The sequence below is a fragment of the Phyllobates terribilis genome, unplaced genomic scaffold (assembly GCF_046119375.1).
Source record: "Phyllobates terribilis strain yellow unplaced genomic scaffold, ASM4611937v1 Scaffold_2__4_contigs__length_985480577, whole genome shotgun sequence".
In the NCBI taxonomy this organism is placed as follows: domain Eukaryota; kingdom Metazoa; phylum Chordata; class Amphibia; order Anura; family Dendrobatidae; genus Phyllobates; species Phyllobates terribilis.
This window is the reverse complement of record NW_027362762.1, coordinates 548,348,227-548,361,593: the sequence shown is the minus strand read 5'-3', so window position 1 is coordinate 548,361,593 and position 13,367 is coordinate 548,348,227.

The following is a 13,367-nucleotide window of genomic DNA, read 5'->3' as shown; positions in this document are numbered from 1 at the left end:
CCTTGGAAGAAGCGTGGAGGTCAGAGTGGTTAAACAAGGCGGTTTTAAAGGTACTTGAAAGAGATCTGGAGTTCAGAGTGGTTTAACAAGATGGTTTTAATGCCCCTTGGAAGAGAAGTGGAGGTCACAGTAGTTTAACAAGACAGTTTTAATGCCCCTTGGAAGAGACGTGGAGGTCACACTGGTTTAACAAGATAGTTTTAATGCCCCTTAGAAGAGACGTGGAGGTCAGAGTGGTTTAACAACATGGTTTTAATGCCCCTTTAAAGAGACGTGGAGGTCACAGTAGCCTAACAAGACGGTTTTAATGCCCCTTGGAAGAGACATGGAGTTCAGAGTGGTTTAGCAAGATGGTTTTAATGCCCCTTGGAAGAGACGTGGAGGTCAGAGTGATTTAGCAACATGTTTTTTTACGCCCCTTTGAAGAGACGTGGAGGTCAGAGTAGTTTAACAGGACGGTTTTAATTTGCTTTGGAAGAGATGTGGAGATCAGAGTGGTTTAATAAGACAGTTTTCATGCCCATTGGAAGGGACGTGGAGTTCACAGTAGCTTAAAAAGACGGTTTTAATGACCATTGGAAGAGACGTGGAGTTAACAGTAACTTAAAAAGACGGTTTTAATGCCCCTTGGAAAAGACGTTGAGTTCAGAGTGGTTTAACAAGATGGTTTTCATGCCCCTTGGAAGAGACGTGGAGGTCACAGTAGGTTAACAAGACAGTTTTAATGTTTCTTTGGAAGAGACGTGGAGTTCAGAGTGGTTTAACAAGAAGGTTTAAATTCCCCTTGGAAGAGACGTGGAGGTCACAGTAGCTTAAAAAAACAGGTTTTTATGCCCCTTGGAAGAGACATGGCGGTCACAGTAGCTTAACAAGACGGTTTTAATGCCCCTTGGAAGAAACGTGGAGGTCACAGTAACTTAACAAGACGGTTTTAATGCCCCTTGGAAGAAGCGTGGAGGTCAGAGTGGTTAAACAAGACAGTTTTAAAGCCACTTGAAAGAGATCTGGAGTTCAGAGTGGTTTAACAAGATGGTTTTAATGCCCCTTGGAAGAGAAGTGGAGGTCACAGTAGTTTAACAAGACAGTTTTAATGCCCCTTGGAAGAGACGTGGAGGTCACACTGGTTTAACAAGATAGTTTTAATGCCCCTTAGAAGAGACGTGGAGGTCAGAGTGGTTTAACAACATGGTTTTAATGCCCCTTTAAAGAGACGTGGAGGTCACAGTAGCCTAACAAGACGGTTTTAATGCCCCTTGGAAGAGACATGGAGTTCAAAGTGTTTTAGCAAGATGGTTTTAATGCCCCTTGGAAGAGACGTGGAGGTCAGAGTGATTTAGCAACATGTTTTTTTACGCCCCTTTGAAGAGACGTGGAGATCACAGTAGCTTAACAAGACAGTTTTAATGCCCCTTGGAAGAGACGTGGAGGTCAGAGTAGTTTAACAGGACGGTTTTAATTTGCTTTGGAAGAGATGTGGAGATCAGAGTGGTTTAATAAGACAGTTTTCATGCCCATTGGAAGGGACGTGGAGTTCACAGTAGCTTAAAAAGACGGTTTTAATGACCATTGGAAGAGACGTGGAGTTAACAGTAGCTTAAAAAGACGGTTTTAATGCCCCTTGGAAAAGACGTGGAGTTCAGAGTGGTTTAACAAGATGGTTTTCATGCCCCTTGGAAGAGACGTGGAGGTCACAGTAGGTTAACAAGACAGTTTTAATGTTTATTTGGAAGAGACGTGGAGTTCAGAGTGGTTTAACAAGAAGGTTTAAATTCCCCTTGGAAGAGACGTGGAGGTCACAGTAGCTTAAAAAAACAGGTTTTAATGCCCCTTGGAAGAGACATGGAGGTCACAGTAGCTTAACAAGACGGTTTTAATGCCCCTTGGAAGAAACGTGGAGGTCACAGTCACTTAACAAGACGGTTTTAATGCCCCTTTTAAGAAGCGTGGAGGTCAGAGTGGTTAAACAAGACGGTTTTAAAGCCACTTGAAAGAGATCTGGAGTACAGAGTGGTTTAACAAGATGGTTTTAATGCCCCTTGGAAGAGAAGTGGAGGTCACAGTAGTTTAACAAGACAGTTTTAATGCCCCATGGAAGAGACGTGGAGGTCACACTGGTTTAACAAGATAGTTTTAATGCCCCTTAGAAGAGACGTGGAGGTCAGAGTGGTTTAACAACATGGTTTTAATGCCCCTTTAAAGAGACGTGGAGGTCACTATAGCCTAACAAGACGGTTTTAATGCCCCTTGGAAGAGACATGGAGTTCAGAGTGGCTTAGCAAGATGGTTTTAATGCCCCTTGGAAGAGACGTGGAGTTCTCAGTAGCTTAACAAGACGGTTTTAATGCCCCTTGGCAGAGACGTGAAGGTCAGAGTGGTTTAAAAAGACGATTTCAATGCCCCTTGAAAGAGACGTGAAGTTCAGCGTGGTTTAACAACATGGTTTTAATGCACCTTGCATAAGACGTGGAGGTCAGAGTGGTTTAATATGATGCTATTAATGCACTTTGGAAGAGACGTGAGGGTCAGAGTGGCTTAACTAGGCGGGTTAAATGCACCTTGGAAGAGATGTGGAGGTCACAGAAGCTTAACAAGATAGTTTAATTCCCCTTGGAAAAGAGGTGGAGGTCAGAGTGGTTTAACAAGACGGTTTTCATGCCCATTGGAAGAGACGTGGAGTTCACAGTAGCTTAACAAGATGGTTTTAATGCCCCTTGAAACAGACGTGGAGTTCACAGTAGCTTAATAAGACTGTTTTAATGCCCCTTGGAAGAGACGTGGAGTTCAGAGTGGTTTAACAAGACGGTTTTAATGCCCCTTGGAAGAGACATGGAGGTCACAGTAGTTTAACAAGATGGTTTTAATGCCCCATTGGAAGAGACGTGGAGTTCAGAATGGTTTAAAAAGATGGTTTTAATGCCCCTAGGAAGAGACGTGGAGGTCACAGTAGCTTAACAAGATGGTTTTAATTCCCCTTGGAAGAGACGTGGAGGTCACAGTAGCTTAACAAAACGGTTTTAATGCCCCTTGGAAGAGACGTCGAGATGACAGTAGCTTAACAAGATGGTTTTAATGCCCCTTGGAAGAGACGTGGAAGTCAGAGTGGTTTAACAGGACGGTTTTAATGCCCTTTGGAAGAGACGTGGAGGTCAGAGTGTTTTAACAAGACAATTTTAATGCCACTTGGAAGAGATGTGGAGGTCACAGAAGCTTAACAAGACGGTTTTAATGCCCCTTGGAAGAGACATGGAGCTCAGAGTGGTTTAACAAGACGGTTTTCATGCCCATAGGAAGAGACGTGGATGTCACAGTAGCTTAACAAGACGGTTTTAATGCCCCTTGGAAGAGACGTGGAGGTCACAGTAGCTTAACAAGACAGTTTTACTGAGGCTTGGAAGAGACTTGGAGGTCGCAGTAGCTTAACAAGACGGTTTTAATGCACCTTGGAAGAGACGTGGAGGTCAGAGTGGTTTAACAAGACGGTTTTAATGCCCCTTGAAAGAGACGTCGAGATCACAGTAGCTTAACAAGACGGTTTTAATGCCCCTTGGAAGAGAAGTGGAGGTCAGAGTGGTTTAACAGGACGGATTTCATGCCCATTGGAAGGGACGTGGAGTTCAAAGTAGCTTAACAAGACGGTTTTAATGCCCATTGGAAGAGACATGGAGTTAACAGTAGCTAAACAAGACGGTTTTAATGTCCCTTGGAAAAGACGTGGAGTTTAGAGTGGTTTAACAAGATGGTTTTAATAACATTTGAAAGAGACATGGAGGTCACTGTAGCTAAAAAAAACAGGTTTTAATGCCCCTTGGAAGAGACGTGGAGGTCACAGTAACTTAACAAGATGGTTTTAATGCCCCTTGGAAGAGACGTGGTGGTCACAGTAATTTAACAAGACAGTTTTAATGCCCATTGGAAGAAACATGGAGCTCAGAGTGGTTAAAAAAGATGATTTTAAAGCCACATGAAAGAGATGTGGAGTTCAGAGTGGTTTAACAAGATGGTTTTAATGCCCCTTGGAATAGAAGTGGAGGTCACAGTAGTTTAACAAGACAGTTTTAATGCCCCTTGGAAAAGACGTGGAGGTCAAAGAGGTTTAACAAGATGGTTTTAATGCCCCTTAGAAGAGACGTGGAGGTCAGCGTGGTTTAACAAGATGGTTTTAATGCCCCCTGGACGAGACGTGGAGGTCACAGTAGCCTAACAAGACGGTTTTAATGCCCCTTTGAAGAGACGTGGAGTTCAGAGTGGTTTAACAAGATGGTTTTAATGCCCCTTGGAAGAGACGTGGAGTTCAGAGTAGTTTAACAAGACAGTTTTAACACCCCTTGGAAGAGACGTGGAGCTCTCAGTAGCTTAACAAGACTGTTTTAATGCCCCTTGGCAGAGAAGTGGATGTCAGAGTGGTTTAACAGACGAATTCAATGCCCCTTGAAAGAGACGTGGAGTTTAGAATGGTTTAACAACACGGTTTTAATGCACCTTGCATGAGAAGTGGAGGTCAGAGTGGTTTAACAGGACAGCTTTAATGCGCTTTGGAAGAGACGTGGAAGTCAGAGTGGTTTAAAAAGACGGGTTTAATGCACCTTGGAAGAGATGTGGAGGTCACAGAAGCTTAAAAGATGGTTTAATGCCCCTTGGAAAAGACGTGGAGGTCAGAGTGGTTTAACAAGACGGTTTTAATGCCCATTGGAAGAGACGTGGAGTTCAGTGTAGCTTAACAAGATGGTTTTAATGCCCCTTGGAACAGACGTGGAGTTCACAGTAGCTTAATAAGACGGTTTTAATGCCCCTTGGAAGAGAAGTGGAGTTCAGAGTGGTTTAACAAGACGGTTTTAATGCCCCTTGGAAGAGACGTGGAGGTCACAATAGCTTAACAAGATGGTTTTAATGCCCCTTGGAACAGACATGGAGTTCACAGTAGCTTAATAAGACTGTTTTAATGATCCTTGGAAGAGACGTGGAGTTCAGAGTGGTTTAACAAGACGGTTTTAATGCATCTTGGAAGAGAAGTGGAGATAACAGTAGCTTAACAAGATGGTTTTAATGCCCCTTGGAAGAGATATGGAGGTCAGAGTGGTTTAACAGGACGGTTTTAATGCACTTTGAAAGAGACGTGGAGGTCAGAGTGTTTTAACAAAACGGTTTTAATGCCCCTTGGAAGAGATGTGGAGGTCACAGAAGCTTAACAAGACGGTTTTAATGCCCCTTGGAAGAAACATGGCGGTCAGAGTGGTTTAACAAGACTGTTTTCATGCCCATATGAAGAGACATGGAGTTCACAGTAGATTATCAAGACTTTTTTAATGCCCTTTGGAAGAGAAGTGGAGTTCAGAGTGGTTTAACAAGACGGTTTTAATGCCCCTTGGAAGAGACGTGGAGGTCACAGTAGCTTAGCAAGATGGTTTTAATGCCCCTTTGGGAGAGACGTGGAGTTTAGAATGGTTTATCAAGACGGTTTTAATGCCCCTTGGAAGAGATGTGGATGTCACAGTAGCTTTACAAGATGGTTTTAATGCCCATAGGAAGAGACGTGGAGGTCACAGTAGCTTAACAAAACGGTTTTAATGCCACTTGGAAGAGACGTACAGATGACAGTAGCTTAACAAGCCGGTTTTAATCCCCCTTGGAAGAGACATGGAGATAACAGTAGCTTAACAAGATGGTTTTAATGCCCCTTGGAAGAGACGTGGAGGTCAGAGTGGTTTAACAGGACGGTTTTAATGCACTTTGGAAGAGACGTGGAGGTCAGAGTGTTTTAACAAAACGGTTTTAACGCCTCTTGGAAGAGATGTGGAGATCACAGAAGCTTAACAAGACGGTTTTAATGCCCCTTGGAAGAGACATGGCGGTCAGAGTGGTTTAACAAGACGGTTTTCATGCCCATAGGAAGAGACATGGAGTTCACAGTAGATTATCAAGACTTTTTTAATGCCCTTTGGAAGAGATGTGGAGTTCAGAGTGGTTTAACAAGACGGTTTTAATGCCCATTGGAAGAGACGTGGATGTCACAGTAGCTTAACAAGACGGCATTAATGCCCCTTGGAAGAGACATGGAGGTCACAGTAGCTTAACAAGACAGTTTTAATGCACCTTGGAAGAGACGTGGAGATGACAGTAGCTTAACAAGATGATTTTAATGCCCCTTAGAAGAGACGTGAAGGTCAGAGTGTTTTAACAAGACAGTTTTATGCCCCTTGGAAGAAACGTGGAGGTCAGAATTGTTTAACAAGACGGTTTTAGAGCCCCTTGAAAAAGACGTGAAGTACAGAGGAGCTTAACAAGACGGTTTAAATGTCACTTGGAAGAGGCGTGGACGTCACAGTAGCTTAACAAGACAGTTTTAATGCCCCTTGGAAGAGACGTGGAGGTCAGAGTGGTTTATCAAGATGGTTTTAATGCCCCTTGGAAAAGCAGTGGAGGTCACAGTAGCTTAGCAAGATGGTTATAATGCCCCTTGGAAGAGACTTTGATGTCAGAGTGGTTTAACAAGAAGGTTTTAATGCCACTTGGATGAGACGTGGAGTTCACAGCAGCTTAACAAGACTGTTTTAATGCCCCTTGGAAAAGACATGGAGGTCACAGTAGCTTAACAAGACGGTTTTAATGCTCCTTGGAAGAGACATGGAGGTCACAGTAGCTTACAAGACAGTTTTAATGCCCCTTGTTAGAGATTTGGAGGTCGCAGTAGCTTAACAAGACTGTTTTAATGCCGCTTGGAAGAGACGTGGAGGTCAGAGTGGTTTAACAAGACGGTTTAAAATGCCCCTTGGAAGAGATGTTGAGTTCACAGTAGCTTAATAGGTCGTTTTTAATGCCCCTTGGAATAGACGTGGAGTACAGACTGGTTTAACAAGACTGTTTTAATGGCCCTTCGAAGAGACGTGGAGGTCAGAATGGTTTCACATGACGGTTTTAATCCACTTTGGAAGAGACGTGGAGGTCAGAGTTGGTTAAGAAGACGGTTTTGATGTCCCTTGGTAGAGATGTGGAGGTCACAGAAGCTTAACAAGATGGTTTTAATTCCCCTTGGAAGAGACGTGGAGGTCAGAGTGGTTTAACAAGACGGTTTTCATGCCCATTGGAAGAGTCGTGGAGTTCACAGTAGCTTAACAAGACTGTTTTAATGCCCCTTGGAAGAGACGTGGAGTTCACAGTAGCTTAACAAGACGGTTTTAATGCCCCTTGGTAGAGACGTGGAGTTCAGAGTGGTTTAACAAGACGGTTTAATGCCCCTTGGAAGGGACGTGGAGATGACAGTAGCTTAACAATACGGTTTTAATGCCCCTTCGAAGAGACGTGAAGGTCATAGTGTTTTAACAAGACAGTTTTAATGCCCCTTGGAAGAAACGTGGAGGTCAGAATGGTTTAACAAGATGGTTTTAGAGCCCCTTGAAAAAGACGTGAAGTACAGAGAAGCTTAACAAGACGGTTTAAATGTCACTTGGAAGAGGCGTGGACGTCACAGTAGCTTAACAAGACAGTTTTAATGCCCCTTGGAAGAGACTTTGATGTCAGAGTGGTTTAACAAAAAGGTTTTAATGCCACTTGGATGAGACGTGGAGTTCACAACAGCTTAACAAGACTGTTTTAATGCCCCTTGGAAAAGACATGGAGGTCACAGTAGCTTAACAAGACGGTTTTAATGCTCCTTGGAAGAGACATGGAGGTCAGAGTGGTTTAACAAGACGGTTTAAAATGCCCCTTGGAAGAGATGTTGAGTTCACAGTAGCTTAATATGTCGTTTTTAATGCCCCTTGGAATAGACGTGGAGTACAGAGTCGTTTAACAAGACTGTTTTAATGGCCCTTGGAAGAGACGTGGAGGTCACAGTGGCTTAACAAGATGGTTTAAATGCCCCTTGGAAGAGACGTGGAGGTCAGAATGGTTTCATATGACGGTTTTAATCCACTTTGGAAGAGACGTGGAGGTCAGAGTTGGCTAAGAAGACGGTTTTGATGCCCCTTGGTAGAGATGTGGAGGTCACAGAAGCTTAACAAGATGGTTTTAATGCCCCTTGGAAGAGACGTGGAGGTCAGAGAGGTTTAACAAGACGGTTTTCATGCCCATTGGAAGAGTCGTGGAGTTCACAGTAGCTTAACAAGACGGTTTTAATGCCCCTTGGAAGAGACGTGGAGTACACAGTAGCTTAACAAGACGGTTTTAATGCCGCTTGGTAGAGATGTGGAGTTCAGAGTGGTTTAACAAGACAGTTTTAATGCCACTTGGAAGAAAAGTGGAGGTCACAGTAGCTTAACAAGACGGTTTTAATTCCCCTTCGAAGAGACGTGGTGTTCACAGTAGCTTAACAAGATGGTTTTAATGCCGCTTGGAAGAGACGTGGTGGTCAGAGTGGTCTAAAAGACGGTTTAAAATGCCCCTTGGAAGAGATGTTGAGTTCACAGTAGCTTCACAGGTCGTTTTTAATGCCCCTTGGAATAAACGTGGAGTTCAGAGTGGTTTAAAAAGACGGTTTTAATGGCTATTGGAAGAGACGTGGAGGTCACAGTGGCTTAACAAGACGCTTTTCATGCACCTTTGGAAGAGACGTGGAGTTCAGAGTTGTTTAACAAGACGGTTTTAATGCCCCTTGGAAGAGACATGGAATTCACAGTAGCTTAACAAGACGGTTTTAATGCCCCTTGGAAGAGACGTGGAGTTCACAGTAGCTTAACAAGACAGTTTTAATGCCCCTTGGAAGAGACTTGGAGGTCGCAGTAACTTAACAAGACGGTTTTAATGCCCCTTGGAAGAGACGTGGAGGTCAGAGTGGTTTAACAAGACGGTTTTAATGCCCCTTGGAAGAGAAGTTGATTTCACGGTAGCTTAACAAGACGTTTTTAATGCCCCTTGGAATAGATGTGGGGTTCAGAGTCCTTTAACAAGATGGTTTTAATGCCCCTTGGAAGAGACGTGGAGGTCACAGTGGCTTAACAAGACGGTTTTAATGCCCATTTGGAAGAGACGTGGAGGTAACAGTAGCTTAACATGATGATTTTAATGCCCCTTGGAAGAGACGTATAGATGACAGTAGATTAACAAGTCGGTTTTAATACCCCTTGGAAGAGACGTGGAGATCACTGTAGCTTAAGTAGACGGTTTTAATGCCCCTTGGAAGAGACGTGGAGGTCAGAATGGTTTAACATGACTGTTTTAATGCACTTTGGAAGAGACGTGGAGGTCAGAGTTGTTTAACAAGATGGTTTTAATGCCCCTTGGAAGAGATGTGGAGGTCACCGAAGCTTAACAAGATGGTTTTAATGCCCCTTGGAAGCGACGTGGAGGTCAAAGTGGTTTAACAAGACGGTTTTCATTCCCATTGGAAGAAACGTGGAGTTCACAATAGATTAACATGACGGTTTTAATGCCCTTTGGAAGAGACGTGGAGTTCAGAGTGGTTAACAAGACGGTTTTAAGGCCCCTTGGAAGAGACGTGGAGTTCAGTGTGGTTTAACAAGATGGTTTTAATGCCCCTTGGGAGGGACGTGGAGGTCACAGTAGCTTAACAAGACAGTTTTAATGCCCCTTGGAAGAGATGTGGAGGTCACAGTAGCATAACAATATGGTTTTAATTGCCCTTTGAAGACACGTGGAGTTCACAGTAGCTTAACAAGACGGTTTTAATGCCCCTTGGAAGAGACGTGGAGGTCACAGTTTCTAAACAAGACAGTTTTAATGCCCCTTGGAAGAGACGTGGAGATCAGAGTGGTTTAACAAGACGGTTTTTATGCCCCTTGGAAGAGACATGGAGGTCACAGTAGCTTAACAAGATGATTTTAATGCCCCTTGGAAGAGACGTGGAGATGACAGTAAATTAACAAGTCGGTTTAAATGCCCCTTGGAAGAGACGTGGAGATCACGGTAGCTTAACAAGACGGTTTAAATGCCCCTTGGAAGAGATGTGGAGGTCAGAATGGTTTAACATGATGGTTTTAATGCACTTTCGTAGAGACGTGGAGGTCAAAGTTGTTTATCAAGATGATTTTAATGCCCCTTGGAAGAGACGTGGAGGTCAGAGTGGTTTAACAAGACTGTTTTAATGCCCCTTGGAAGAGATGTGGAGGTCACCGAAGCTTAACAAGATGATTTTAATGCCCCTTGGAAGCGACGTGGAGGTCAGAGTGGTTTAACAAGACGGTTTTCATGCCCGTTGGAAGAGACGTGGAGTTCACAATAGATTAACAAGACGGTTTTAATGCCCTTTGGAAGAGACGTGGAGTTCAGAGTGGTTAACAAGACGGTTTTAAGGCCCCTTGGCAGAGACGTGGAGTTCAGTGTGTTTTAACAAGATGGTTTTAATGCCCCTTGAGAGGGACGTGGAGGTCACAGTATCTTAACAAGACGGTTTTAATGCCCCTTGGAAGAGATGTGGAGGTCACAGTAGCATAACAAGATGGTTTTAATTCCCCTTTGAAGAGATGTGGAGTTCACAGTAACTTAACAAGACAGTTTTAATGCCCCTTGGAAGAGATGTGGAGATGACAGTAAATTAACAAGTCGGTTTTAATGCCCCTTGGAAGAGACGTGGAAATCACAGTAGCTTAACAAGACGGTTTAAATGCCCCTTGGAAGAGATGTGGAGGTCAGAATGGTTTAACATGATGGTTTTAATGCACTTTCCTGGAGACGTGGATTTCAAAGTTGTTTATCAAGATGGTTTTAATGCCCCTTGGAAGAGACGTGGAGGTCACAGTGGTTTAACAAAACTGTTTTAATGCCTCTTCGAAGAGACGTGGAGTTCACAGTAGCTTAACAAGATGGTTTTAATGCCCCTTGGAAGAGACCTGGAGTTCAGGGTGGTTTAACAAGACGGTTTTAATGCCTCTTGAAAGAGACGTGGATGTCACAATAGCTTAACAAGACGGTTTTAATGCCTCTTGGAAGAGACGTGGCGTCCACAGTAGCTTAACAAGACTTTTTTAATGCCCCTTGGAAGAGACGTGGAGTTCAGAGTGGTTTAACAAGACGATTTTAATACCCCTTGGAAGAGACGTGGAGATCAGAGTAGCTTAACAAGACGGTATTAGTACCCCTTGGAAGAGACTTGGAGTTAAGAGAGCTTTAACAAGACGGTTTTAATACCCCTGGGAAAAGAATTGGAGTTCAGAGTGGTTTAACAAGACGGTTTTAATACCCCTTGGAAGAGACGTGGAGGTCACAGTAGCTGAACAAGATGGTTTTAATGCCCTTTGGAAGAGACGTGGAGATGACAGTATATTAACAAGTCGGTTTTAATGCCCCTTGGAAGAGACCTGGAGATCAAAGTAGCTTAACAAGACGGTTTTAATGCCCATTGGAAGAGACTTGGAGGTCAGAGTGGTTTAACATGACGGTTTTAATGCACTTTGGAAGAGACGTGGAGGTCAAAGTTGTTTAACAAGACGGTTTTAATGCCCCTTGGAAGAGATGTGGAGGTCACAGTAGCTTAACAAGACAGTTTTAATGCCTCTTGGAAGAGACGTGGAGTTCACAGTAGATAACAAACGGTTTTAATGCCTCTTGGAAGAGACGTGGAGATGACAGACGCTTAGCAAGACGGTTTTTATGCCCCTTCGAAAAGACGTGAAGGTCAGAGTGGTTTAACAATACAGTTATGATGCCCCTTGGAAGAGACGTGGAGGTCAGAGTGGTTTAACAAGACGGTGTTAATTCCCCTTGGAAGAGACGTGGAGGTCAAAGTGGTTTAACAAGATGGTTTTTATGCCCCTTGGAAGAGACGTTGAGTTCAGAGTAGCTTAACAAGACGATTTTAATGCCCCTTGGAATAGACGTGGAATTCAGAGTGGTTTAACAAGACGGTTTTAATGCCCCTTGGAAGAGACGTGGAGGTCAAGGTAGCTTAATAAGATGATTTTAATGCAGCTTGAAAGAGACGTGGAGATAACAGTAAATTAATAAGTCGGTTTTAATGCCCCTTGGAAGAAACGTGGAGATCACAGTAGCTTAACAAGATGGTTTAGATGCCCCTTGGAAGAGACGTGGAGGTCAGAATGGTTTAACATGACGGTTTTAATCCACTTTGGAAGAGACGTGGAGGTCAGAGTTGGTTAAGAAGACGATTTTGATGCCCCTTGGTAGAGATGTGGAAGTCACAGAAGCTTAACAAGATGGTTTTAATGCCCCTTGGAAGAGACGTGGAGGTCAGAGTGGTTTAACAAGACGGTTTTCATGCCCCTTGGAAGAGACGTGGAGGTCACAGTAGCTTAACAAGGTGATTTTAATGACCCTTGGAAGAGACGTGGAGATGACAGTAAATTAACAGGTCGGTTTTAATGCCCCTTGGAAGAGACGTGGAGATCACAGTAGCTTAACAAGACGGTTTAAATGCCCATTGAAAGAGATGTGGAGGTCAGAATGGTTTAACATGATTGTTTTAATGCACTTTCGTAGAGACGTGGAGGTCAAAGTTGTTTATCAAGATGGTTTTAATGCACCTTGGAAGAGACGTGGAGGTCAGAGTGGTTTAACAAGATGGTTTTAATGCCCCTTCGAAGAGACGTGGAGTTCACAGTAGCTTTACAAGATGGTTTTAATGCCCCTTGGAAGAGACGTGGAGTTCAGGGCGGTTTAACAAGACGGTTTTAATGCCTCTTGAAAGAGACGTGGATGTCACAGTAGCTTAACAAGACGGTTTTAATGCCCCTTGGAAGAGACGTGGCGTCCACAGTAGCTTAACAAGACGGTTTTAATGCCCCTGGGAATAGACGTGGAGTTCAGAGTCGTTTAACAAGACGATTTTAATACCCCTTGGAAGAGACGTGGAGGTCACAGTAGCTGAACAAGATGGTTTTAATGCCCTTTGGAAGAGACGTGGAGATGACAGTATATTAACAAGTCGGTTTTAATGCCCCTTGGAAGAGACCTGGAGATCAAAGTAGCTTAACAAAACGGTTTTAATGCCCATTGGAAGAGACGTGGAGGTCAGAGTGGTTTAACATGACGGTTTTAATGCACTTTGGAAGAGACGTGGAGGTCAGAGTTGTTTAACAAGACGGTTTTAATGTCCCCTGGAAGAGATGTGGAGGTCACAGTAGCTTAACAAGACAGTTTTAATGCCTCTTGGAAGAGACGTGGAGTTCACAGTAGATAACAAGCGGTTTTAATGCCTCTTGGAAGAGACGTGGAGATGACAGACGCTTAGCAAGACGGTTTTTATGCCCCTTCGAAAAGACGTGAAGGTCAGAGTGCTTTAACAATACAGTTATGATGCCCCTTGGAAGAGACGTGGAGGTCAGAGTGGTTTAACAAGACGGTTTTAATTCCCCTTGGAAGAGACGTGGAGGTCAAAGTGGTTTAACAAGACGGTTTTTATGCCCCTTGGAAGAGACGTTGAGTTCACAGTAGCTTAACAAGACGATTTTAATGCCCCT